This window comes from Sitophilus oryzae, unplaced genomic scaffold (genome assembly GCF_002938485.1).
Source record: "Sitophilus oryzae breed Bouriz unplaced genomic scaffold, Soryzae_2.0 scaffold_1062_pilon_pilon, whole genome shotgun sequence".
Lineage (NCBI taxonomy): Eukaryota > Metazoa > Arthropoda > Insecta > Coleoptera > Curculionidae > Sitophilus > Sitophilus oryzae.
In genome coordinates this window covers 1,956,278-1,983,114 of record NW_022145685.1, presented here as the reverse complement: position 1 = coordinate 1,983,114, position 26,837 = coordinate 1,956,278, and the positions used below count along the sequence as shown (strand labels likewise).

Genomic DNA, 26,837 nt, shown 5'->3' with positions numbered 1-26,837 from the left:
CGACAAGATCCTTAACAGTGATAGATGTGTCTGTCATTTTATTTTCAAAATACCTAGTTTATTTTATTTTACAAAGAAATAAGTTGGTACAATTGGAACGCATAGCAGAAAATTAATATATTTAAAATTTGAGTGACAAGTGATTACTTCAAAATATAGTGAAAAAAAACTGTATAAAACTGAAAAAAATCTAATAGAGTTATTTTATTAAAAACAATTACAGCATGTGTTAATACAAAATAAGCAAGGGTGTATTTTAAAAAAACGCCATATACCAAAAAAAAATATAAAAAAGATTTCCTGCTTTTAAGCTGTGCTTCAAGCTTAAGCAACTTCCTGCATTTATTGTTACATTTATTAATATAACTTACGAAAATATAAAAAAATAATATTGTAAAGGAATAAATAAAACACAACATAAATAAAACAAAATATTTTTTTTAATAATAACACTTACTGAATTTTATACATTAAAAGTTGATTAATTAACTTTAATTTTAGTTTTTGTAAACCAGTACCTTTTCACATTATCTCTGCAGTACCTACTAAAATGTATTATTTACCTATCGTGTGCTGCTATTTTACAGATACTTCAGTTTTTGGAACCATATACGAGATGGTATACAAACTTTATTTGTGGCTTAATACAACTCTCTGGCCATAATCTCTGGCGGTCTCTGGGCATCGAATATTAACTGTAAACTATGATCTGGGTCAACACTTAAGTTTCCCTCGAGTTTTCCCCACTTAATTTTAAAAAAACACAAAACAAGCGTAATAACACAGTCCAAAATGCAAAATGCAAAATATTTATCATTTCTATTTGACATAATTTGCATAAATAAATTTGACACAAAATTATAACCAAAGAATATACCTAGCTAGAAAAAGAATGGACTCTGCCATACTGAAAAATGGTCCTACAGAAGTGGCGCCATCTATTGAGTAGGGCTTGTTTTAAATGGATCGAAGCGCGGGCTTTTTAAATGAGCGTATTTACTAATAATTTTACTCTAAAATAATTAAATTTGATTATTAATTCTTATTTTTTACACAAATTCAACAATACTAATAACAAGTATCGTTGTGATGTGTAAAAAATAAAATTTAACAGTATAATATATACAATTATTAAATAAAATTAAAGCCAAACATGTGAAATATTATTTATTATTTAAAGTTCTTATTTATAAGTCAAATATTTAAACATCGTTTATTATAATAAAACAAGACCGACGTAATACGCCCAAAGTTTTGTAAATGGAGTAAGTATAAATAGGTACTTAAATGATGGCAAAAATAAAAGACTTACATTATATTTTTAGGGCCAGAAACAAAAGGAATTGTCTAATTAAAACACATATAACAAATTCATAGAACAAATTGTAGTTTGAAAAACGTTTTGATAATCATTTATTTGATAATATTATGATTGGTTTGGACTATGACAACGACAACATTTTTTGAGAATTTGACAATAATATGACAATGACCGTTGGAAACTACAAAAAAATTCTGATTTACCGCCATCTGGCAATAACTAGTAGCAACTTCTTAACCTAAAAATTAATTGCACTACCACCTAGTGGCTAGGGCTGGAACTATTTTATTTGAGATTTCCGTGGAAACGGTGGAACCGCTTTTGCTATTTCACTTTCCCGCCCCTGATTATAACCTATAATTTGACAAGAGTTAGACAACTCTCATAACTTTCCGTCAAACCGATAATATTGAAATATGATCTGTAATTTTTGAATTAAACCAATAAAACTGGTTAAAAACAACAAGAGATGACGCATGACGGATTTATATACAGGGTGTCCCAGAAATAAGTGCAAATATTTTAACTAGTAGTATAGTTCAACCCCAGAAACACGCCTATGAGGTTTTCTTGGCGAAAAAAAAATTTCGAAAATTCGAAATTTTTTGAAAAATTTTTTGGATTTTTTTTTAGTTTTTAGTTAAAAAACATAATTTCTTGATAATATGGCAACTTAGGTATTTGTATAAATACACCCTGTATAAACCCATCCATAGTTAACTTAAAAATATTAGAAACTTTTTTTAGATAAATAAATGGATTGGTATGGACGTCATCTGCTTTTTTTCTGTCATCGTCTGTCGAAATCTTCCTGAGAAGAAAAAACAGAGTATTAACAACAAACAGTCATTATATATTTCTTATTTAAATACGATTTTTGAGACTTGTTAACAAACACTATAAACTCCATTTAACCTGTTTCGCCAAAATATCTTGTAGAATGTGTCCCGCGGAGCGGATAACCGTCTTTGTTGGTCTGGTTTTCAGTTTGTATTAGTACACGTTAGTTCGAGAAGGTTTCTAGGTGCTTAGAATTCATGGCCGGCGACCGCCGTTATGCAGTATTAAAGCTAGGACGCGAAACAGCCCCTTTGAATAATAGAAGTGGGGCGGGACGAGCAAGCGGAAACCTAGAAGCTCGGCAAAACCCCGAAAGCGCTATTTTAGTTGGGGAGTAAACGGGAAAGATTCCTATCTTGCTCGGTCGTAGGTGAGGAATTTATAATTCGTTCGCTTTCAACTTTTTGCTAAATAATATAACATCACAGATAACACATAATCCAGATGGCTCCTTACGTGTTAAAAATTGTCACCCTAATTTCACTCCAATTTGGAAAAATATTGGAGTGACATTTGAATAATATGAAATTTTTAGATTTCTTTTCTAACTTTTTTGGGAGGTTTTGCTTCTCTTGCACAGATGTCGCTTGCACTTCAGTTGCGTGGTTGCCAAACGTTATATCGAAATCGATCGAAATTATTTCATTTCATTATGAATATATAAAATTAAAGGTATACCAAATTAAAAATTATGTAATTTATAAACATAAAATAGATATGTTAAATTAATATATAAATATTTAACTTAATACGTTCATTATTATTTTATTAATTTATCGTCACACGTCATTTGCCAGTTGCCTAATTACGAAAAGTTTCATATGACATTAACCTTAAAAATGATCTTTAAAAACAAACAACAACAAACAGAGTGAAACAGTGCAACAAATGAACAAATAACTACATAATGACTGATAATGATAAGTGATTATTATTATCACTTTAATGATATGAAGGCTGATGAAGGTAATTATAAACATTATTTCGAGTTTGTTTAATAAAATATAGGATACAATATAACTAAGCAAAATCAAACAGTTTTAGACAACCAATACAAGATTTTAGAACTTGACATCGTGATAAACAAATTGTACATTCAGGAACTCGTTTAAATATTATAGGTAAGTAATATTTTCACAAAACTAACATTTTTAGCATAAAATCACAGGTAATATATAGAATATTACCTATGATAAAATGTTAAATACTGATGTATATTTATTCTAATCACATTTAAATTTTAACTCAAAATTTTCATAAAAAGAAAATTATAATTTTTCGTAAATATAAAGTAAATAATATTACATATTTCAGGTTGATTGACGAATACTCTACAGTTGATTAGAGCCCATGATGATGCGAAGATAATTAATATCACCTAACTTCAAGAAACCAACGTAAAGAAGTTTACATTCATAACTCATCTAACCATTATAGGTAATCATTTACAAAATTAGCCATTTTTGATTATAATATTAAGGTACTTAGGTACATTTTTATCTTCTAGATCAGTAATGTCGTCATAATTTAAATGAACTCACAGATAGCAATGGGGCACTGCACCGAAGCAGTATTACAAAATATGTGAAATAAAACTGTAATACAAATTGCTCTATAAAATTTAATAGAAATAAATTTATTTATGAAAATTAAGTTATGAAGTTTTATTTTTCCTAGGAAAAAAATAACATTTATATTTTGATCAATTTAGAACATTACAGTTAAAAAAATATGTGTTAGAATAACATATTTTTAATAAAATTGCAGCTTTTAATTTTTATACTTTTTTGCTTTTATATCAATAAGAACTAACGTAAGGAACAATTCATATTTATACTATGAAAACACATGCATATTTTTTGATGTTTTTAAAACCAGTGAATGATGTTGAAATATACTACACCTATTATTCTTATTAACTAACTTTAATTACAAACTTACACATTATTGTCATTGGAAATAAATTAATTTGGATATTCTATTTGTTTAGAAACTTTTTTACCTATTGTAGTTTTTTTAAAACCTACTTGATTTAAAACAAAAAAATGTCACCTGTTGTGACAAAATAAGGTCTTTTTTACTAGAAAACAATCTAGTGAGCTTTTCTAATAATACTTTATTTGATATACCATATGATCGAAAAAACGGCGTCAGCGATGGCTATGAAATGAAGATCGCTGTCATTTTAAATGTAAATTTATATGGGAAATGTCATCGATTGCCATTTCCCAGCCAACTGGACGCCGTTTTTTTTTGATCATACGGTATAATATGTATTCCCATCTGTTAATCTTTTTATTTTAAGGAAGATTTAGGAAGGGTAGCTTAAAACATGTTTGTCGATCAATTATCTTTATATGTCGTTTGTAAAAATATTTTACAGTAGTAGAAAATAAAACTGTTTTTAAGGCGAACAGCTTCTTTGCTAAAATATTTTTTTGGTCCCAATACATAATGATTTACATTTTATTTTTAACTTCAAATAATGAATTTAATGGAAAAATTGCAAGTCATAAAAACGTTCTAAATATACAAATCTAACCATTTTTTCCATACCGTTGCTCCAGTTTTTTGTCAAATTAACGAATATTAGAAATAGTTTATTTCAACCTCTTCAGCTTATTTTAAAAATGTTGACAAATAACAAAGAATACACCCCTTAAAGTTTCGCATTTGTCTTGATATACTCTGTTAAGACAACAGTAAATAACTTGTAATATAACTTCGAAATATAAATTTGAAATTAAAATAATGATTTGTTATAGTGATTTACGTTTTATTAATTTTGATTTTTTTTTCTTAAATTTAATTTAAAAGTGATTTACGTTATTTATTAATTGAAACGTTTAAAATTTGAATATACGTTCAAATTTTTTTTTTACAATAAATTTGTTTATGATAAATAATTTTATAATAAAAATATGACCGAATTTCCTGGAAAGTTTGCCAAATTTGTACATATGAAAACCTAGCTTTACCACTTATCACAGAAAATCTCTATTCCTTCCCTTATCACAGAATAATACAGGAACGAACCATATGCGACAAGGATAGAATATTTAGATATGTCGTTACTGTTTTTTGTTTTTAATGGATATTTTAAAAGCCGGGTAATATATGGTAATCTGTGATGGTAATATACTATATACCTTTGACTGTCTTTGATTACAACTGTGTGATTAGTGATAATTATTATTAAAATATCTGGTAATAAGTGTCAATTTTACAATTGTAGATTTCTCGGAAATCAGGTGTACATGTGTTTAAGTTTCATGCGTCAAGAGATCCTAATTTATGTACAAAGTGGATAGAAAATTGTGAGTTCATTCATATAGAATTTTTTTGCACATTTTGTATGTAAAAATACGGCGTTAAGTTACCTTAGAAATGGTGATCGATGGCTTTTACCATATACCGTATGATCGAAAAAAAAACGGCGTCAGCGATGGCTATGAAATGAAGATCGCTGTCATTTGATATGTAAAATTATATGGGGAATGTCATCGATCGTCATTTCCAAACCAATCGGACGCCGTTTTTTTTTCGATCGTAGGGTATAATTTAACACATTAAGAGTTGTCCATCGTTATATTTCTATATCTATGCAAAGTTTACGATGGATAAATCAAGTAATATTAAGTGGATACAAATTATAAATGAATCAGTGAATATAAACTGTTATAAATTATAAGTAGGTAATGCAGTTAGTGAATATACCGTACGATAGAAAAAAAAGGCATGGGAGTGGGCTTGGAAATGAAGATCGCTGTCGTTTAATAGGTATGTAAAATTATATGATAAATCTTATCGATTGTCACTTCCAAATCAACATGACATGCATCTGTACATCATTAATCTCACGACTAGAGTTTCCTGAAATCCCGAACTCCCAGGATCCCGGCGGCGTGTATGTTTATCTCCGAAATCCCGATATTAAATTCCGGGATCCCGAAAATCCCATAAAATTTAAATGTCCAATCTAAAATGATTCGACTTTATACACCTTTCAAAGATCAACAAAACAAAGTAAAATTCATATTTAGTAAGTAAAAAAATGCAGTTTCAGACAATAGTTTGGTTTGGTTTGGTCGAGTTTTGTTAACACTGTCTAGTCTGGGCTTTTTTATTTGATATATGTTAATCAAATAAAAAAGCCCAGACTAGATAAAATTTAGTAGCTAACTAAGAGAATCATATCAATTCTCTCTGATGTAGGATAAGTTTCTATTTTCGGAAAATTTCTTAGATTTTTTTTTGTTTCAACTGACGAACTGACACAAAATGATAACTAGTTGCTAAAGTTGAACTAATTTGACAGTTATGTTGAAGTAACGTCAGACATATCACAGCCACCCTAGATTTTATCAAATAATAAAGATCTATTCACACTAAATCATAGAAATGAAAATATCTAGGAAAATCTTTGTTTGAGGGGTAGGCCGGCAACCTTAATAGTATTTGGAAGTGACATGAATTTCCCATTGAATATCGGAATAATATTCTGGGTGATTCAATTAAACTAAAGGAGTTATACAGGGTGGGTATTAAAGGAGTTATACAGGTTATACCAATGTTCAGCATTAATTTTGCCCCACCCTGTATAACTTTATGGGTCAGGTTTTAATTTGATTTAAAGTGCAATAGAGTAAATTCCAATTTAGGTAGTTTTTCTTGAAATTTAAAAATTGTTCTTCAAAATCTTAAGTAAGTCTAAAACCTTACATTTCAGTCATATACTTCCCTAATAAAACACACCTTTATTTTTCTCTTAGAATCTAAAAATTAATTAATAAAGGGGGTATTCCCTTACAAAAAAATACAAATTTGATGTGTAACTTTTTTTGGGGACACCCTGTAGAACTCTCTATATTTTTAAAACGTACGCAGAATTAACTTACATATGATCACAAAATTTCATTTCAATACGAATTGGTCGTTCTCCTTGGAGCCTCCGAGTCATATGAGAGGCGCCACCCTGTATAATTTTTATATAGTTGCACTTTAATAAATTGTTAGTTAAAACTAACAGTCCTACGAGTGTGGAATTTTGTACAGGTGGATTTTGGACATTCATCTCTTAAGAGAGTGAAATAAGGGATGAAAATTTGTACAAACATTTGTTAAAATCGGGTTTAGAAGTATGAAATTCTGTTTGTTCCTTATGTAACGTAATTTAGTAATAACAAGCAATTTTTTTTCAGAACGTCCACACCTCATTTCACCCCGTTAGAGGGCGAATTTCCAAAAATTGTTCCTGAGTGCTAAATTACGTTACATAAGGAACGTCTGCGCAAATTTCATACTTCCAAAACCGATTTTAATGAATTTTTGTACAAATTTTCATCCCTTAATTCTTATGGGGCGAATGCCTAAAATTCGCTTCTGAGTACTCACTTTCATCACTTGAGGAACCTCTGTGCAAATTTTCATACTTCTAGGACAGATTTTTTTCAGAAAGTTCACCCCTCATTTCACCCCCTTAGAGGGAAAATTTCGAAAAATTGCTTCTTAGTGCTAAATTACCTTATATAAGGAACGTCTGCGAACAATTTTATACTTCTAAAACCGATTTTAACAAATTTTTGTACATATTTTCATCCCTTATTTCTTAAGGGATGAATGCCCAAAATTCGCTTCTGAGTATAACTTTCATCACTTGATGAACCTCTGTGCAAATTTTCATACTTCTAGGACAGATTTTTTTTCAGAACGTTCACCCTTCATTTCACCCCCTTAGAGGGAAAATTTCCTAAAATTGCCTCTTAGTGCTAAATTAAGTTACATAAGGAACGTCTACGCAGAATTTCATACTTCTAAAACCGATTTTGACAAATTTTTATACCAATTTTCATCCCTTATTTCTTAGGGGATGAATGTCCAAAATTCGTTTCTGAGTACTCACTTTCGTCGCTTAATTAACAATTTCCAAATTTCAAACTCCTCGGACTAATTTTAAAAAAGTATACAAAATTTCACCCCCAGTTTCACCCCTTAGTAGAAGAATTTCCTAAAATCGCTTTGTATAATCGAACTGTTAAGTTACGCTACTTAAGGCACCTCTGTGCAAAATTTCGTAGTCCTAGGACATGCTTTTTTTTGTATACAAAAGTACCCCCCATATCACCCCCTTAACGAGCGAATTTCCAAAAATTGCCCCTTAGTGTTCAATTACGTCAGTCAAGGAGCACTCGTGAAAAATTTCATACTCTTAAACCAGATTTTAACAAATTTTTATGCAGCTTTTCATCCCTAATTTCACCCCCTTAGCGGTCGAATTTTCAAAAAATCCCTTCTTAGTGCTCATTTACATCACTTAAGGAACCTATGTGCCAAATTTTATTTATTACTATATAGATAACCTTTACCCTTATTTTCAGCTAATGAATATTAAGAGACAAATAATAAAAATAAAACTAAATTATAAATTTCATGGCTATAAATAGCATATATGCATCTAGAAATTCTGACTTTCAAACATCCACTGCGACTAGTATTTTCATATCAATTGTCTAGTATTAAAGTCCGAATATACATTTTCCCTGGGTTTGACCGGGAATTTGCTTATAAATGTGAACAACCGGCTACGTCGCTTCACATCGCGTGGCCGTGGTGTGGCTCCAAATTCGTTCGTTTTAAAAATATTATTAGATTTGGCTATAGGCGCCCTCTGTGTCATTAATAGGGAACTGTCTCATCGAAAACATGCTGTTCCGTAAGCAATGGCCATCTGGATTATATGTTATCTGTGATAACATGTAAAAATAGAACTGTGAAATGTTTAACATGGTATATATGATATAATTTTCTTTTTCTCGTGAATGAATGTCCTAGTTTAAGATATTCCTGACAAGCAAATGCAGAAAAACTGTCCAAATTGTAGTAAGTTTACTAACAGGTCATTGCTAGCTTCATAGACTTGGAACACCATCAAAAAGAAAATGCCACTACTCCAACTCCCAGTGGATTTGTTCCTGGCATTTGGGGAAGGAATCAATTTTAAGTTTTCATGGGTATTTTGGTGGTAAATTTGATCTTCATCACATTTTTATTCTTTTGGTTCAACCTTATCTCTTTACAGATTTTCTAAACATGGTTTTGGTTGTCCTGTCATGAATTTAATTTTTGAGTAAACCCTCAGCATCGTGAGGTAAGTTCTAAAATTGTTAAAATGCATTTTGTGCATAAGTTGTGTCGTTTCCAGGGTTTTACCGTCCAGTTACATGGCGAGTTATATGTCGTGATTGGTGGTTTGAGGTACGAGAGCCTGTATCTATGATCCATGTTTGATTTCCACATGGCTGGTGGTATTGTAAGGGGCTGTTCGAGGCTGTGGTAGATTGGGGATGAGCTCCCACACCTAACGTCCACACACCATCCAGAAGGACGAGCCAAAGCCTAGAATTGCACCGGATAATCAGGCCAGATTTCATATATTATATTTTTATTAACTTATTTTAAATCTATTTACTTACTGTTGATTAATTGCATAATTAATTATGTAATTAATTTAAAATATGGTTTTGCTACATAAATGGTGCCACAAATTTTTCGAAACTTTTAAGAAACAGATGTGGCTCACATTTACCAAGATTTCGTACCCGTTTTGTGTCCTGAAAAGTTTCCATAATTTATTTGATCTTTTGTCAAACATGAGAACATAACCTTACTTTATTGTTTGGATTTTATTCTGCAGTTTTAAGCATTCATCAAGTTTTTATAGTACTATAATTAAAACAAAAAAAAAGGACACTCTCTTTGTGTCCAGGAAGGGTTCATAGTTTCATAGATGTCGATTTTCGAAAGAAATCAGAACATGTATATTATTTCGTATATTTTTCATTTTATTGATTTTATGGAAAGCACTGTTCATTAAAATGTTGTATCCTATGTTATAGGGCTTGTTTCTCTCTACAATTTCCTGTCTCACAATGTACCGCTTGTGTCCAGGGTTCATAGTTTCATAGATGTCGATTTTCGAAAGAAATCAGAACATGTATATTATTTCGTATATTTTTCATTTTATTGATTTTATGGAAAGCACTGTTTATTAAAATGTTGTATCCTATGTTATAGGGCTTGTTTCTCTCTACAATTTTCTGTCTCACAATGTACCGTTTGTGTCCAGGAAGGGCTCATATTTTCATAGATGACATTGTTGATGGTTGTTTTCATTTTGAAATCCACACAAATCCTCGTAGACTATTTTAGTTTAGTATTTTGTTTCTTCGCATTTAGAAACAGTGGCTGCTGAAAATGGGAACATCTTGGACATAAATTGCAGAAAATGTTTCGAAACATTTCCTCCAAAAATTTTTAATTCCGCATCGAAACCCATTTCAGGAAACTAACCGTTTCCTGAAATGTGCCACCACGTTGAAAACACATGTAATAAAGACATATAAAATATTTATATAGGTTTCGAAAATGTTTCCTATTTCTGACCGTTTCCATTTTGTGTCAAGAAACAGAGACACAATTATCAGAAACATTACCTAATATGTGTCCAAAAATTCTATTTGGATTGTCAACGGTTTTTTATTTGTAAAATCTGTCAAACCAAAAATAAATGCTTGGCGTTTGTCAGAACTTCAACTGTTTTAATCTACAACGAAATACTTTTGCAAAAAATATATATGGGCGTCACCAGCAACTGTATCCTTCACAGAGGCGTCTTTAATTAATCCTGCCTGGCCCTGAGCCCCTCGAATCGAATCAATATCACAAACAAATATATAAGACGCAAAATTGAATTTCGCCCGGCTCTCCGAATATACAGTCGTTAACTTGGAAACAAACAGGGCAGGCCCGCCCATAAACACATTATGCAAACTAAGAGCAAACTCCTGAAGGAGCCGCCTTGCTCCGGAGGAAATTATGCTGCGGCACAATAAGTTTCGAGGGAAAACGACGTGGTCACGGCCGCAGCGGCAAAGTCGTTTGTTTGCAGCCGTAGAAAATGTGACGCTGGGAAATTTTCCGTGGAACGAACCGAGTTTAATTTCGAAATGCAATTTCCTTGTCGCGCGGAGGTAGATTCGATATTCGCTTAGCATCGGTTTTGAGCAAAAATTTCTTATTTAACTTCAACAAAGGTTCTTTCTTATACGGAGTTGTGCGAATTGTATTCGGGAAACTTCGGCAGCATGTTCTGATGATAAAAATAACTAAGAAAGTTCGTATAAATGTATGTACTAAAATGCTTTGTTTCGGAGATACAGGGTGTAGAAGTTTTATTTTTATTTTAAAATAATTTCTGAACTAACTGGTGTCTGTGTGTTTTTTTTTTCATGAGAAATTTGATTTTAATGTAAGCATGACTGCTGTAAGGGGCGCCACCTACATATTTTAACTGTTTTGAAGGGTTATAGCTTTTCGTCCGTACCTGTATTTAAAATACAAAGTACACACAACAATATTTTACAAGAACAATTGCTGCCGTCCATTCCAATGATTCAACTACCAGAAGGAGGATTCATATTTCAACAGGATGGCGCAGCATGCCACACTGCTCGAACTGTCCAGTCATGGTTTGAAGAAATGAATATGCCTGTTTTAAAATGGCCTTCAAGTAGCCCGGACTTATCTCCAATTGAGACCTTATGGCTAGGAATCGGCAAGACAAGAAATCTTGTCTTGACAAGCAATTTCTTGTCTTGTCTTGAAGTATTTTCAAGAATTAAAAAGAAATCTTGTCTTGACCATTTCTTGAGAGTTGATTTATTGTCTTGATTTAAGAAATCTTGAAATTTCTTGATATCTTGACAAAAGGGGAACCCCCGTTTAAAATTCGTTTTTTGAAGGGGAACCTCCTGTTTAAAAGTCGCGGTTAGATTGGTTAATGTGATGTTTATGCTTTATGCGTAAAATCGAGGGTCAGGCATCTAATTTTCAAAAAATTCAAAAACTTTGGGCTCATTATACTACAGTAGCCAACATCATCAGATTTACATAATTTTGTTAATTATTATTATTATTATCTGACATTAAAATGAGTGATTGTGATGATTCGTTGAGCAGCAAATCTGAGCCATTCGTAATTGAATCTCATTCAGAATACCTACCACCTCAGACACCTGGACGTAGAAGTTTAATTAGTGACTTTGACAGTAGTGACGGTGATATAATACTACTACAGATAAAAACAGTTAAAACAACAATGATAAAAGCTACTCTACTTCAGTGGCGTACATTAAAATGTTTTTTTTTATTTTAAAAGTTTTACGTTAATTTAAAATGTCTGTATGCCACTGAAGTAGACCCGCTTTGTAATTTTTTTTTTAATTCTAATATCGTAGGCCATAACATTGTTGGCCCACTGTATGCCAACTTTGGACATCCGACTTTAGAGGTCAACTTTGGACATTGGACATCCGACAAAGTGCCGCTTCGAACAAATATTTTTTGCTTAATAATTTTTTATCCACCAATTAATGGGTATTCATATAATATACAAATACCTAAGTAAACGAAAATTTCTTTTTTATCAGAAATATCAAGAAATTTCAAGATTTTCTTGATTTCTTGTCAAGAAATCTTGATCTTGAGAAGTAATTTCTCGTTTTGTCTTGAAAACCAAAAATAATTTCTTGTGTTGATCTTGTCTTGAAATCAAGATCAAGACAAGACGACCCCTACTTATGGCACCAAATGAAAAAAGCACTCCGAACTTCTCCAGTCCGCACTATCCCCGAGCTAAAGCAAAAACTTCAGGAAATTTGGGATAATTTTGCAGAGGAGAATCGATGCCGTTTTAAAACAAAAAGATGGCTGCACTCAATGGTAACGGTATGGTAGCTTTTGGTCCAATTAATATACGCCAGACCTTATGAACTATTTTTTGCTATTTTTTTATTACAATAATTAAAATAAGCAACAAATATTATTGATTAGCTGTTAATAGTATATAATATCAAATTACCTTAGTTATTTTTGTTAGAGTTATTTTAAATCAGTAAAAATAAGTTCAGAATTGCAACCGTGTGTTAATATTGATCCAATTAATATGCGACTGGGCTCGGTTGCCATATTATAAAGATATTATGTTTTTTAAATAAAAATTTAAAAAAAATCCATTTTTTTTTCAAAAAATTCCAAATTATGTATTCAATTTGTATAAATTTTTTTCAAAGATTATTTCCCTCATCGTGAAATGGACCAATCAGCTAATCTAATTTTTCGAATAAATTTTGTTTAGATAAGTGATTAAATCCCAAGACCAGTTTAACCGCAATTATTTTTCGGCTTCCTTTTGGGTTTTCTTTTTGTCGTTTATCACTAATTCTGAGAGATTTTGGCAACAATTTATTTAAAAACATTGATTTACAACTCATATGTATGATTTAATTACGATTTTAATCGGTGAAAACCCCTTATTCGATATTATTTTGAACAAAGAAGTGGAGAAAAATACGTCAGAGTTTGATATGTTGACATGCGAAACGGTCCTCGATGCATTGTTGGGATGCGTAACCAAGGTAGCAGACATAGATAAATGCAACAAGTTTAGATTGGAAAGCCCGTCAAAATTTTGGGTCGCGAAATTATTTTGGGTCGCGACCGTTATACGCGATCTGGCGTTGCTATAGCGGTCGCTAAGAACAACGGCAAACAAAAACAGAAGTAATTTTCTCTTGTCAAAGTCAGAATCTTCAAAAATCATAATAATCTTTCAAAATCTAACCGCTCTCATTAAAGAAATTCCGAAAAGTGTTTATAGCGTCCATTTTCAAAGTAATTATTGCTATCTTGTGAGTTTAATTCAAGTTTTAAACCCACCAACCGGTGATAATTGTGAAAAAGTGGCATTAAAAACTTAAAAAGCTGTGCTGTGAACTGTGAACTGCAAAAACCATCGTGGATCGTAGCATAACGTCGGTTTGCAATGTTTCATAGGTATTTCATACATGCGTCCTTATGTAAAATAAAGTTTCTTGTGTGCAACACACTGTATTTTATTTATAAAATTAAACGAAAATAATAATAAATTTGAATAAACAATATTTGGCGATATAATTCCGGAAAAAGCCGAACCGCTCCGAAATTTTCAAAAGTTTTGGGTCGCGACCGTTGCAAGAATAGCGCCAAATAGTGTTTACATTGTCCTTATGGGCACTTTCCAATCTAAACTTGTTTCATTTATCTATGGTAGCAGAAGCACAAACATCACTTACGAGACGTCATTTTGAAACGTCTTTAAATTTTATTTACCGCTGTAGTGAATGTCCGAAAAAAATGTTGTCCGAAAATGTTAAATTTTATAGTTAATAAAATTCTTATAGTTATTTGCTTCATCCTAGGTCATTCGCGTCATTTCTAAGTCATTCTGGAAATAATCTAGCCGTATATCACTCAACCTATAAATTTAATTAATTAAACTACTCAAATAATTTTTTGCATGATTTTGCTTTTTAGAAAATAGTTTCATGCACAATAATTTTAGAATAAAAACCCGAGACCGCTTTGCGGTCTCGGGTTTTTATTAAATTATTGTGCCATTCAACTATTTTCCAAGCAAAATCACGAGCAAAATATATTTGAATAGTTTAATCGATTAAATTTATGTCTCGTTATATAATATAATGATAATTATGAATATTTTACTCGTTCATATATACTTTACAGTTCTTTTCATCCTCTATAATCCACTCTCGCTCTTCCCGAATTGACATCCCCAACTTCAATCAGTTAATATTCACACCTCCCCAAAGCCTGCGAGGCTGTGGGACGCATCAGTGTGTTAAATCGAAATGAATATATATACACAGTGATGAATCCTCGAAATTTTCCGTTTGTTTGAGCTCAATATATCAAAAGGTTTGAAGGGTTGCTCGATGATGAATTTTAAAATATATTCGATTTTGTTTTTATAAACCTGACATGAATAAGAAGTGCTCATCTTAAATTGCAATTTTTTCAGGAGTTGTAGTAAAAATATCCTAAAAATATGGATTTATTTTTAAAAAATTTTGAGAACCACACAATTGTTGAGGTTTTTTTTGCATCCCTTTTAGTGCCGGAACTCTGGTAACATATCTTTTCAACATCGTTTTTTTTTGCAAAAAACCCTCATAGAAATCCAAGTGTACCACACTATTTATCTATATATATACTATATAAATTCCTAGTCAACTGGGATTAGAAAAATACAATTTTGTATTAATTATAACTACCCTTTATAATTAAAGAAATAATTTATAGAAATGACAAATAAAACACAGTTGCTAACATCGAAAGATATATGCAATGGTACTTTTGGTTTGCCTTATTTAGTAACTATTACTTTAGGAACATTATTAAGTCTATCATTTTCAGCTTATTCAACCATTTCCAATTATGGCGTAGCCTTCTTTACAGATTTGAGATACTCTCTTTGCAGTTGGCTAATTTCCTAACATCATCTCAGGTTTGGTCTTCTTCTAAGACTCTTAATTGTCACATCGGAGATGCTGGGAACAGCTCAGCCAAAAAGTGTGCAACAAGAGGCACGCCACAAGTAGGAGTATTATCACCTCTGCTGTGGCTGATTGTCATGAACCCGATCCTGACCTCTCCTGACAATGAAGGGAATTAGGATAAAGGCATATGCAGACGACGTGGTAATATTGATCGTTGGCAAAAACTTGCAGACGATCAGTGACATCATGGAATCTGCTCTGAAGGAGCTAACGGAATGGGCAAAAAGGAATGGTTTGGGCATCAACCCAGACAAAACCGAACTCATTCTGTTTACAAGAAAATATAAGATACCCAAGTTCACGCTACCAAAGCTGGAAGGGAAGACACTTGCACTTGCTAAGGAGACAAAATATTTAGGATCATTATCATTCTGGACTCGAAGCTTTCCTGGAAAAGGAACACGGAGGAAAGGATGATAAAGGGAATAAATGCATTCTATGCATGTAAAAAACTATTTGGAAAGAGATGGGGTCTGCAACCGTACATTATACACTGGATGTACACTGCTGTAGTTAGACCAATCATCACTTATGGAGCATTAGTATGGTGGGAAGCGGTACGTAAAGAGACTAATAGAAAAAGCCTCACGAAAGTACAGTGATTAGCAGCTCTAGGTACAACTGGAGCAAGGAACAACACAGCGCAAGCTGTGCTAGAAGCAATTCTGGACTTGCAATCAATCGACTGGCTCGTGAAGGATCTGGCCGCTAAGGGTGCCCTAACATTAAGGGAATCCAATCTGTGGAACCAGACCAACTACGGTCACTCGAGGATATTGCCAGTGGTAGGAAAAATCATGGTGAACAGAAAACGAAAAAACGAAATCTGCTAGACCAGAAAACGGACTATATGCTCACCAAACATGATTTTGGAGAAAAGATAAGGATTCGAATCCCGACAAGAGAAGAATGGGAAAGCAACCGAGTAATGAACACTCAAGAGATAGCAGTCTACACAGATGCTTCCGCAAACTCATGGGTGTAGGCATCTTCTCAGAGAAACTAGACATCCGACGATCTTTGAGGCTATCGGATGGCTGTAATGTTCTACAAGCAGAGGTTTACGCCATAAAGGAAGCGGCTAGATGTATACGAGAGAAAATTGCTGATAGACCAATAGGGGATATAGTGATATACTCTGACAGCTTGGTCGCTTTAAGAAGCATCACCATGCAATCAGTGAGATCGAAAACTGTGATGGAATGCTGAGAAGCACTGTCCTGGCTGCGTCGGGGCAGGGTTACTTTTTGCTAGGTGCCAGGCCACAGCAATGTGGTGGGCAATCAGGAAGCAGACAGACTCGCCAAAGGCGGGGCCAGGGGAGAGGCCGTGGCAGGTGACCCACCACTTTTGACGATCGACACCCTGAAGGAGGCTATAGGAACTACCATCAAAGCCAAGCAGCAAGAGATGCAACACCGTGAGGACTGCGCTACAGCTCGAAGACTATGGCCAGTGGTAGATAGCAAAAAGACAAAACAACTACTAGAGCACAAAAAGGACCTAGTACGCATAATTGTAGGTGTTGTCACTGGAAACTGTCCCACGGGGGTAAACCTCGTAAGATGGAAAGTTTCCGACGACGACTACTGCAGAGAATGCGGAGAGGAAGAAGAAACCATAGAGCACTGCTGTGCCACTGTCCGGCACTGGAATACCGACGCTTTAAAACTTTAGGGCAAGGTTTTTTGGAGGGACTATAGGAAGCAGCAGAAGCCAACATCAGCGACATCGGGAACTTTGCAAAGAGCTGGAAGTGCTTTAACGCAAAGAAAGAATGAGAGGAAGGTTTGGTAAAACAATACAGGGGTATCGCAATGGGCCCAAGGCCTCCGAGTGAAGGATCAAATATGATCCCAAACCCCAGCAACCTAACCTAACCTAACCTAAGCCTCTTAATTCCTCGTGAGTACCATGCTGTAATCTTTGTGATCCATCTGTTGTGCGTCTTTCTTGCCAGGTGTCCTGCCCATTGCCACTTGAGGGATTTGATTCTGTGGATGGCATCTATTATCTGGGTCTTTTGTCTTATCCACTCTATTCTTTTACGGTATTTCTTGGTTATTTCCACTATATTTCGTTCCAGTGAGCGTTATGCGTCCTGCAGTTTCCTGCAATTTATAATGCCCGTTTTAAGTGTCCAGTGTTTCACACGCATAGGTCATGACTGGTAGTACACATTGGTCGAATGTTTTCTTCCTTATATAAATTGGCATTCTAGATTTGAATATGATTCAATTCATTCATAAGTACTCCATGCTAACTTAATAAGAATATGTTATCAACGAATCTTAGATGGTTAAGATATTCTCCATCTATTTTTAATCCTTTGTTGATTCAGTCCACTTGGCGGAAGATATCTTCTTGTGTTGCTGTAAACAGCTTTGGGGATATTGCCTCTCTCTGTTGTACTTCTTTGCCAGTTGGGAACGCTGGGCTTGTTTTATATATGTAAGTTTTTAAATAAGGCCTGTCAATACCTTGTTTCGCTAGAGCTTCTATTATTGCCTTAAGATATATCGAGTTGAAAACTTCTCAAAGCCTATAAAGAGTATGGCTAGTGGAAATTCGTATCCTCTTGTTCGGCTGATAGTTTCTCTTAGTGTATGTATGTGATCAATCGTGCTGGAACCTCTTCTAAAGTCTGCTTATTTTCGTGATTGTGCAGCGTCTACCGTGTTTTGTATTCGGTTGCTTAAATTTTTGTTAGTATTTTGTATGCTACTGGTAGTAGGCTTATTGGTCTATAGATTATGATGTCTTTTCGCTGTCTTTGTTATGAATTAGAATTATGTTGGCGCTATTCCATATTCTTGCGGTATATGTTTTCTCCTGAGACAGCTGGTGTATATATTTGCTAATATTTTCCAAGTGCTCATACCGGCATACTATAGTCTATTAAGTCTATATTGTATCCTATATAATATCATGAGTATTATTTGATTCATGATTGTTTAAAAATAGTGAAATATTAAAGGAACTCCACTCGTGATAAGCATATAAAATACAAATGCAAGACCAAGGCCTCCTTAGTCTTAGTCTTGATAATGGCTTCAATCTGAGTCTCGTTACAAGAGTCTTGTGTCTGTTTAAAATTAAAATATGACCTAACCTAACCTAAACAAACTTTTTTAGACAAAAACAAGTCAAGAACAAAAACAAGAAATTTTTTCATATTGTCATAAGATTTTTGTTAATCTTTCGATACTTCCTACTTACGTCAGTATCTAATATACTTCTTTCTTTTTTCAATGTCATTAATTTGTCCCAAATTAACTTCTTTTCAGCCACATTTGAAGGTATTTTCTGATCGATTAATTTAGTTTTTTCTATCTTCTCTTTTCGAATGCGTGTGTCTGTCGACCTTTCCGATGAATCGTTTTGTGTGGGCGCTTTGTTGCCACTTGTTGTCCTTTTCCAATCATTTTTAGCCAATTGTTACCGATCCCGCTACCGGGATTGAACGCTTTTTGTCGGAGATCTTTAATTTTCTCCGGTTAATTGCCGACAACGATTGCCTCAAAGGACACAATAGGTGTCGGTAATCGAAATGATTTGATTCGATTTTTTTAGGTTGTCTTTTTGGGTGGCGGGTTGATTGATTTGTCGTCGTTCGATTTTGGAAACGGTTTAAAAAGGTACAACATAGTATTGTGTATGTAAATGTAGCGTGTGATCGAATAGACCGAACGAAATAAAGCATAGAAATAATATTTCTGTTTGAGTTTTACTATAACCGTTAAAATACCGGAAAATTATAAATAGTTTTTAAAATATGCGTTTTTCTTTGTTTGGCCACTTTTATATACTCTATAGGCTTGGTGCATTCTCCGCCGGTACTGCTACTATCCGAGAAAACTGTAAACAGTGGACTAAATAAATATATGGATTTAAATAGCGAATAGATAATCTTAGAATATCTAAAAGTGTTAAACAGCTTCTACACTATGCGGAGAACTCTTCGAAACAGGTCAAGGTCCCATTTCGTCACCCAACTTTGTGGCATTTCGATTTATTTTCAGTTGTCTTGACCCACTTCGGTTTGCCTCGACCTACTTTCGATTCGTAAGAGCGCCTGAAAACTACCCCTGAGGTGGACGTAGGGGGATTTTTTTGACGTTTCCTGTTACCTCGTTCAGTTTGGTTTTGGTTTTGAGCTATTTCCAAAGCGTGATGGTATCTGACCCGAGGCAAAAGATTGTTTTTTCATAAATCTCAGTGAAATAAGTAAACCTAGACGTTTTCCTCTATTATTTCTGATAGGGGTTCGTGGAATTGTACAAATTGCGAAAGTGGTCCGTGACTGCAAAAAGTTTAAGAAACCATGCCTTAGAGGAATAGCTAATTTAATCTAATCTTTCTAAATGCACTGTTTTTTATTGTTCATATCAATTTAATACAGTGGTATATTACCAAGAACGGTAAACTAATAGGATTGCTCATCCTCATAAGACGTACGTTCGCCTCTTCCCGCGCTTCAGCTGACAGTTGTGTCATTGTAGCCCTTGTCAAAGTCTTCGTGGCCTTGTCATGATAGTGTGTATTATTAGTTGCCTATGGTAAACTTATAAAAATAACAGCTGAGAAATTTTGAGTTAATTATTTTGGCAATTTTAAATGTAAAAAAGGTGTCTTTAAAGTTTTTAGAGCTATAGAGTGTATAAATACGTTCATTTTCTGTTGTGGATTGTGACAAAGTGCATACTAAGTGCCCACGATTTTGTTTATTAATTATTTTGAAGCAAAATATGGAATTACTCTAAAAAGAATGCTTGCAAAAGGTGATGCTGGGAACTACTGTTCTTAAAAATGCATTATCCGAGTATTTAATACGATTTATACACAGTTAATTTTCTATACTGCATACATATAAGGTGTTTAAATAAATAAACTTAATAATGAACGTTTTGCATTCGGTAACCAATAATGCACGTGTGTATTATTGGTTGCCGGATAAGGACTAATAACCATGACAAGGGCTACAATGACGTCACAAAGCGAGTAGTTTTCGCATGCACCTGGCGGACACTTTTGGCTGAATGAGCAGTCCTATTAGGTTAACTGTTCTTGGTATATTACATTACACTCCATTACAAATTAATGATTTTTATTCATGCTCCATGTTTACTTATTTTTCTGAAGTCACCACAACATTTGACCTTGATTGCTTCGTGCTATTTCACAAAATAGTACGATAAATATAAGCCCGTGTTATAAAAATTAGTTCCCACGTTTCCTGAAATTAGTGGAGACGCGCCGTGATTGGTTGTTTGTTTTTTATTGTTAATCTGGGTTAACAATAAAAAACCAACAACCAATCACGGTAAAATTTTAAGTATGTTCATATATTATTGATTGAGCGAGTTCCGTTTTTTTCGGAATTTATTCATTTTTTCTTGAACTCTTCATCAGTTATACGATTACGATCCCTTTAATTCCATTTTTTTGGACTGTTGAAATTTCTAAAGCATCAGCAACTCGCTATATTATTTACCCTATCAATTTGTATTTTACATAGGAGTATTACATCTTTGCACACCAGCGTCTCTATTTCGAGAAAAAGCATTTATAAGCTTAGCAATGAGCTCATTTGTGGTCCGTGGACCACGTCAAATATTTGAGGCATTTTTGCAATAAAAAATTGAATTTTGCTTCAAAGTTTTGCTTTTCAGCAACAATCAAATTTTAATTTTTTGCGCAAATTTTAACATTGATCGATATCCATCAATAAATTATAACTCCAATTCAAATGACAATGACAATTACTAAAAAGAATATGCAGTAATTTACGAAATGCCGTAATGACATCACCAATCGTTAGATCCCTAGATCATATATACTTACGTGGATAAGTAAATCACTATGGAAACTGTCCCAAACATATCAACGACTTCCATTTATCTTCTTTTTTTGTTGGACACGCGGTGCTTCTACTCTATCTATCCTTGTCGAGGACCTATCGCCCACGCGCCAAATTTGAACATTAATTTTAAAAATTTAATTTGTAAAATGCATATATTTGAACAATAATTGAATGGTACTGGCACAAAAATTAAATTATATAAAAAATAAATTAGCCACTCCGTACGAATATCAATATTCTTAGGAAATCTAACCAGAAAGTATGCATGTGGTTTAATATACACAAAAGAACAACCGAATACTTTACTTGCCTGTGAAAAGATAATTCTGGAACATTTATATTCTAATTTCAACACACCAAACACTTTTTTGTCATTTTTACGAATATTTACCCAAAAATTAAAACCCAACGAATAAAAAATAGAAATATAATTGTACAAACTTAAAATTAACTTCTCACTGAACACACTTGCATCCTTGGCTGTATAAAAGCGGTCGATAAAAGAGTAATTAATACAATGTTTAAAATAAAAAACGCAAAAAACAAGCATCGCGCGTCGTTACACATTGGAAATAACATTATGACATATCATTATAACAAGATTATGACAATAAAAGTGACAATATGATGACGATGAAAAGTTGGTTTCCATAACAATGTATAATTTGTACTGATTTGTACTTTCTAAACCGGATAAAATTGTAATTATTTTGGAAATACGTGCCACTTTTAATGCGCGTGCGTAAAGTCAGGTCCTCGAGAAAGACACACCTATTGAACGTTTCATAAGTGCAATAAAGAAGGTTTGAAAATGGCATGTCGTGATGTTGGGGACATATTTTTTAATGCTAAACTTATGGCGTTGATTTATCCACGTAAGTATATATGATCTAGGGTTAGATCTTGATCTTAGCACCAATCTCTTTCATCTGGTTGACAAGTGATGATTGTTGACAATATATGACGTGGCGTTGAACGGTGGCTGAATCAGGTGTGTACATATTTAGTACCTTATTCCATCACACCTTATTTCTTAAATACCGGAGACTATATACAAATAAATGTTTCCAATAAACTGTATGGAAATTTTTCTAACAATTAGAAACGAAACAAAAACCACATAGCTGAAGCGACTGGTAAACAAGCAAATCGAGATCAGAACAGTTAGATAGACTCCGATTCCATTCTCCATACGATTTCTATTAACAAATTAATATTAAAAATAAGCGGCACTATTCGACCGTCCGAGGATTAGCCAACAACCATAAGAAACAATAATTGATATTTTTGTCGGCATCATTCTAGACTCGGATGATAATGGACCGAGTATGACAAAGCGATATCGCGCTCTCATATTTATTATAAGTTATTCATTCTCGATCTCTTCTGGGTCTTCTGCTGGTGCCGCGTCGTCTTTGCCCCGTCCACGAATCACGTAACTAATTAAAAGTCGACCGGCACGACCTCTACCGCCGTAATGAAGTAATTAGATACGCGTTGATAGCGCCATCTTGCATTCCGGAACGGAGCCCCATTTCGGCGCGAACTTTAGATCGCGTGACGATATGGAAATTTTTTATCTTAAACCGAACAATTTATTTAAAAAAATGAGATATGTTCTAGTGATAGGAATAACGGTTCCACATTAGTCGCGTTACAATAGTGACCGTTCCAGAGAAATACCGCGATTTTGTAACCGAGGTTTCGGCTTCCAAACTGTCGCTGTTCCCGCCTATTTCTGGTCACGGTACCTACCTACTCGTCTCCCTGCCGTTATCTCTGTGTATGTGCAAATTCATAAACAATAACAATTCATAAACCCCCCAAATTTGTAAACAATAAACACCATGCAGATGGCTAGAAGAATTTAGTTATGTTAGCTTTTAATTTTGAAAATGCAACTATTAAATAAAAAATGCAACATAATATAATTTATTGGTATTCAATACTTTTTATTCGCCATCTTTCCTTCAGACAGAAGAATAGCTTTTTATAGATAAGTTTAATATTTTTGCCAATAATATTTAGATTTATATTCTTCTCATACACATTATAACCATTAGAATTTAAATTAAAATACATATAATTGTAAGTTAATTATATTTTTCTAAAAATATGTTTACTTTAGAAATAGTTTAGCTGAAATAATAAAAAGTAACATAATTTGAATCATTATTCGAGATACCTACGCCATTTTTGGAAAAAGTATTTTTTTATTTGGAAAAAGCATTTGTTGATAATATGGCAACATAGATAGTAGATCAAATTTACAAGAAAAAAATCCAGAAAAGATCCAGTGGTTCTCAAAATTTTAGCAAAATACCATTTTTTTGGAAATTGTCAAAGTAAAATAACTCGCCGTTTATTTTAGATTTATTTGAAAAAACGTAAAGTGTCCTGAAAATATTTGCATTTATTTAAGGGTCACCCTGTACATCAACATAAAACCAGATTTAATTAACGAAATATCATCGTAACAGCAAATATTTTAGAAACATCTAGGTTTACTTATTTCACTGAGGGTTAGGAATAAAAGTCCTTTGCCTCGGGTATAGATACCGACTCGTTTTGAAAACAGTCCGAAACTAAACGAAATTGAACGAGACAGGAAACAGGAAGGAGGAGTTGAGGAGCTTCTAAGAAACGAAAGTAGGTCAAATCAAACCGAAATAGGTTAAAACAACCGACCTTGACCCCTTCGAACTATTCTCCGAATAGTGTAGAGCGGGTTTTACAGTATTGCAGCTCCATACTACAAGTGGTAGTATTATGATAGCATAAAAAATTAAACATGTGTAAAAATGGCAAAAGCGCGTGATCTTGAATAGGCCTTAGTTAAATCATAAATTCGAAATATCGAAAGCGCAGAAATTTGGTTTATAGGTTAAGGAAAGTCGACTTATTCTATCTGTGAAACTCGGTCTGAATAAAAAAATAAAAAAAAATAATTTTTTAAACAGATATTTAGAAAGGTACATTAAATTTCCATTTAAAGTTTTGTCAGGGTGTATATCGAAGAGGTTACTTATTCTAGTAAATCTATGAGATTTTCCAGATTCAAAAGTAAAGCCCAAATAGGTATAATAGATCTCTCCCGATACCAAACTTTCGTGCGGAATTATTAAGGATTCTTATCCCCAAGAACCCGTATACGTCATCGATGCTGCCCAACGAATCGATCCCTCGCGAGGTATAAATTCACTTAGAAAATCCTTCGTCGAACCGTCGCTAATACACTCCGACCCAAGCAAGGGTTGCTGTACCCCCCCGATTTCAAAACTAACTCTTGTATAGTTTCGGAAGTTACTCGCACACAATAGTTACCGTCCAGAACGACGGTCTTAATCCCACCCTAATTACAGTTAATTCAATTCGATCCGAACAACAATGGCAGAGAGAACGTCTTCTTCGGCGGGCTAATGGGTCCCAAGACGCGTCGGAGCTTTCGGTCTGCATGGACAACAGGAAGCCGTCCGGCCGACGGGGGTGGCGCGCAGGACTAATTACCTATTTATTAGGGAACAAGAAGGAGAGTAACGACGGCAAATTGTATGCAGGACCGCAGGATTATTCGGAGGTTGGCACGGTCCTGGGGTCCGGATGTGTGAAGTAAGACGGCAGGTAATGGAGCGGGCAGGAAGCAACGTCCAGGTCTATAATGCAAGGAGGAACTGGCAGGATGCTGCGGTGGCTAGAACGGGCATGTCTTATTAGGATTAATTAGGTTCCAGATCTAGTCGGATGTATGAAATAAATATCTGTTCGAGGAAATGAGTTAATTGAGTTAAGTGTATAATAAAGAAAATATTCGGATGACAATGAATTGCGTAGGACTCCATAATATTAGATTTTATTGTAGAAATTTCATTACTTCAGTTTAACATGTTGTTTGAAAAATGCATCACATGTTTTTCGGTTCAACAGGAAGTAATATATGATGAGTTTTAGCAAAGGATCTTAAATATTGAATAATAAAAGTATTTTTACAAGCTTATCTTACATTTGCCTATTTTTTAGTTTTGTCAGAGGTTTACTGTTTTGAGTAAAATCTGAAATGAAATAGATAACCTAAAATTTATCAGCTAAACAAATTGGCTGATTTCGAATGTAGGTTAGACGTTGCCATCATAAAACAAGAAGAAAAAGGTTAAACATTGACTATCATATCTAATAGAGAGCGCTGCTTCAAGGAATTCGGAAATAAGGTGAAAAATCCCAACTAGGCGTCCTGCTAGTTGTGTGAGCAAACAAAGTGTTTGTTACATAATCAAAAAATTAAATATATATACATTTTTATTTTTTCAGATAAAAAAAACGAGATTTGGTATATTAATATATGACATAAATTAGGATTGATTGACGTATTCAATTGTTTTTGGTCACTTCCTGTTTCACCGGAAATGACTACAACTTTTGATTTTTAAATGGAACCCCAGGAAAATAAAAACACTAAATCACCACAATACACCAAAACACTTTTACTTTTACACTGGACGCGCGTTTCGCTAACCATGTTAGCATCATCAGCAGATGATTATAAACTGAGTTTTTTTTTTGAGTTTATAATCATCTGCTGATGATGCTAACATGGTTAGCGAAACGCGCGTCCAGTGTAAAAGGAAAAGTGTTTTGGTGTATTGTGGTGATATAGTGTTTTTATTTTGCTGTGTAACACCAAAGGTTCCAACCCTCAACTGTAATAATGGAACCCAGGTATATTTCTACTTTATTCAGAGTGTCATTTTCTATCGAATAAAATACAAATATACCGAGGGTGTCAGTTAAAAATCAAATGTGATTGTCATTTCCAATGAAACAGGAAGTGACCAAAAACAATTGAATACGTCAATTGATCTTAATTTATGTCTTATACTAACATACCTAATCTCGTATACTTGATATTTTAACCCGTAGGTATATTTGTATAATATATCAGCACCGACGGAGAATACACCATGCGTATAAACATAAAGAATGTGGAACTTCTTTCTGGAATGAGAAATGTGGAATTGAAACTGTTATAGTTATTTATAAATAACAGCTTAAAATAACAGCTTAAATTAACAGCTTAAAAATAACAGGTTTCTTTATTTTATTCCTAAACATCTGAAATATCATGAGGCGGTAACCGCCAGACCGCTGCACGCTGGACAAGTTCTTGTATTTTTAATAATTTTTTTAAGAATGGCTGAAAAATATATATTTTTTTAATTTTTTTATTAATATCTCTGTAACTATCGAAATATATTTACTCATATCTTAGGATTATATAAAGTGATCTGAAAGTAAACCAAAACTACAATAATATAAAGGTGTTTCATTACAAATAAATCACCCAGATCCACTCACACTTTTTTTA

At 33.5% G+C, this 26,837-nt stretch overlaps 1 protein-coding gene and 1 long non-coding RNA gene across 2 annotated transcripts in view; both read left to right on the top strand.

Annotated features, from left to right (window-relative positions):
- Window positions 1–26,837, top strand: part of LOC115878457 (forkhead box protein J2-like) — a 200,498-nt gene that overhangs the window by 162,929 nt on the left and 10,732 nt on the right. The window lies entirely within an intron of this gene.
- Window positions 3,155–4,142, top strand: LOC115878465. Its single transcript, XR_004049532.1, has 3 exons — window positions 3,155–3,282; window positions 3,476–3,598; window positions 3,669–4,142. It is a non-coding gene; the product is annotated as an uncharacterized LOC115878465 (long non-coding RNA).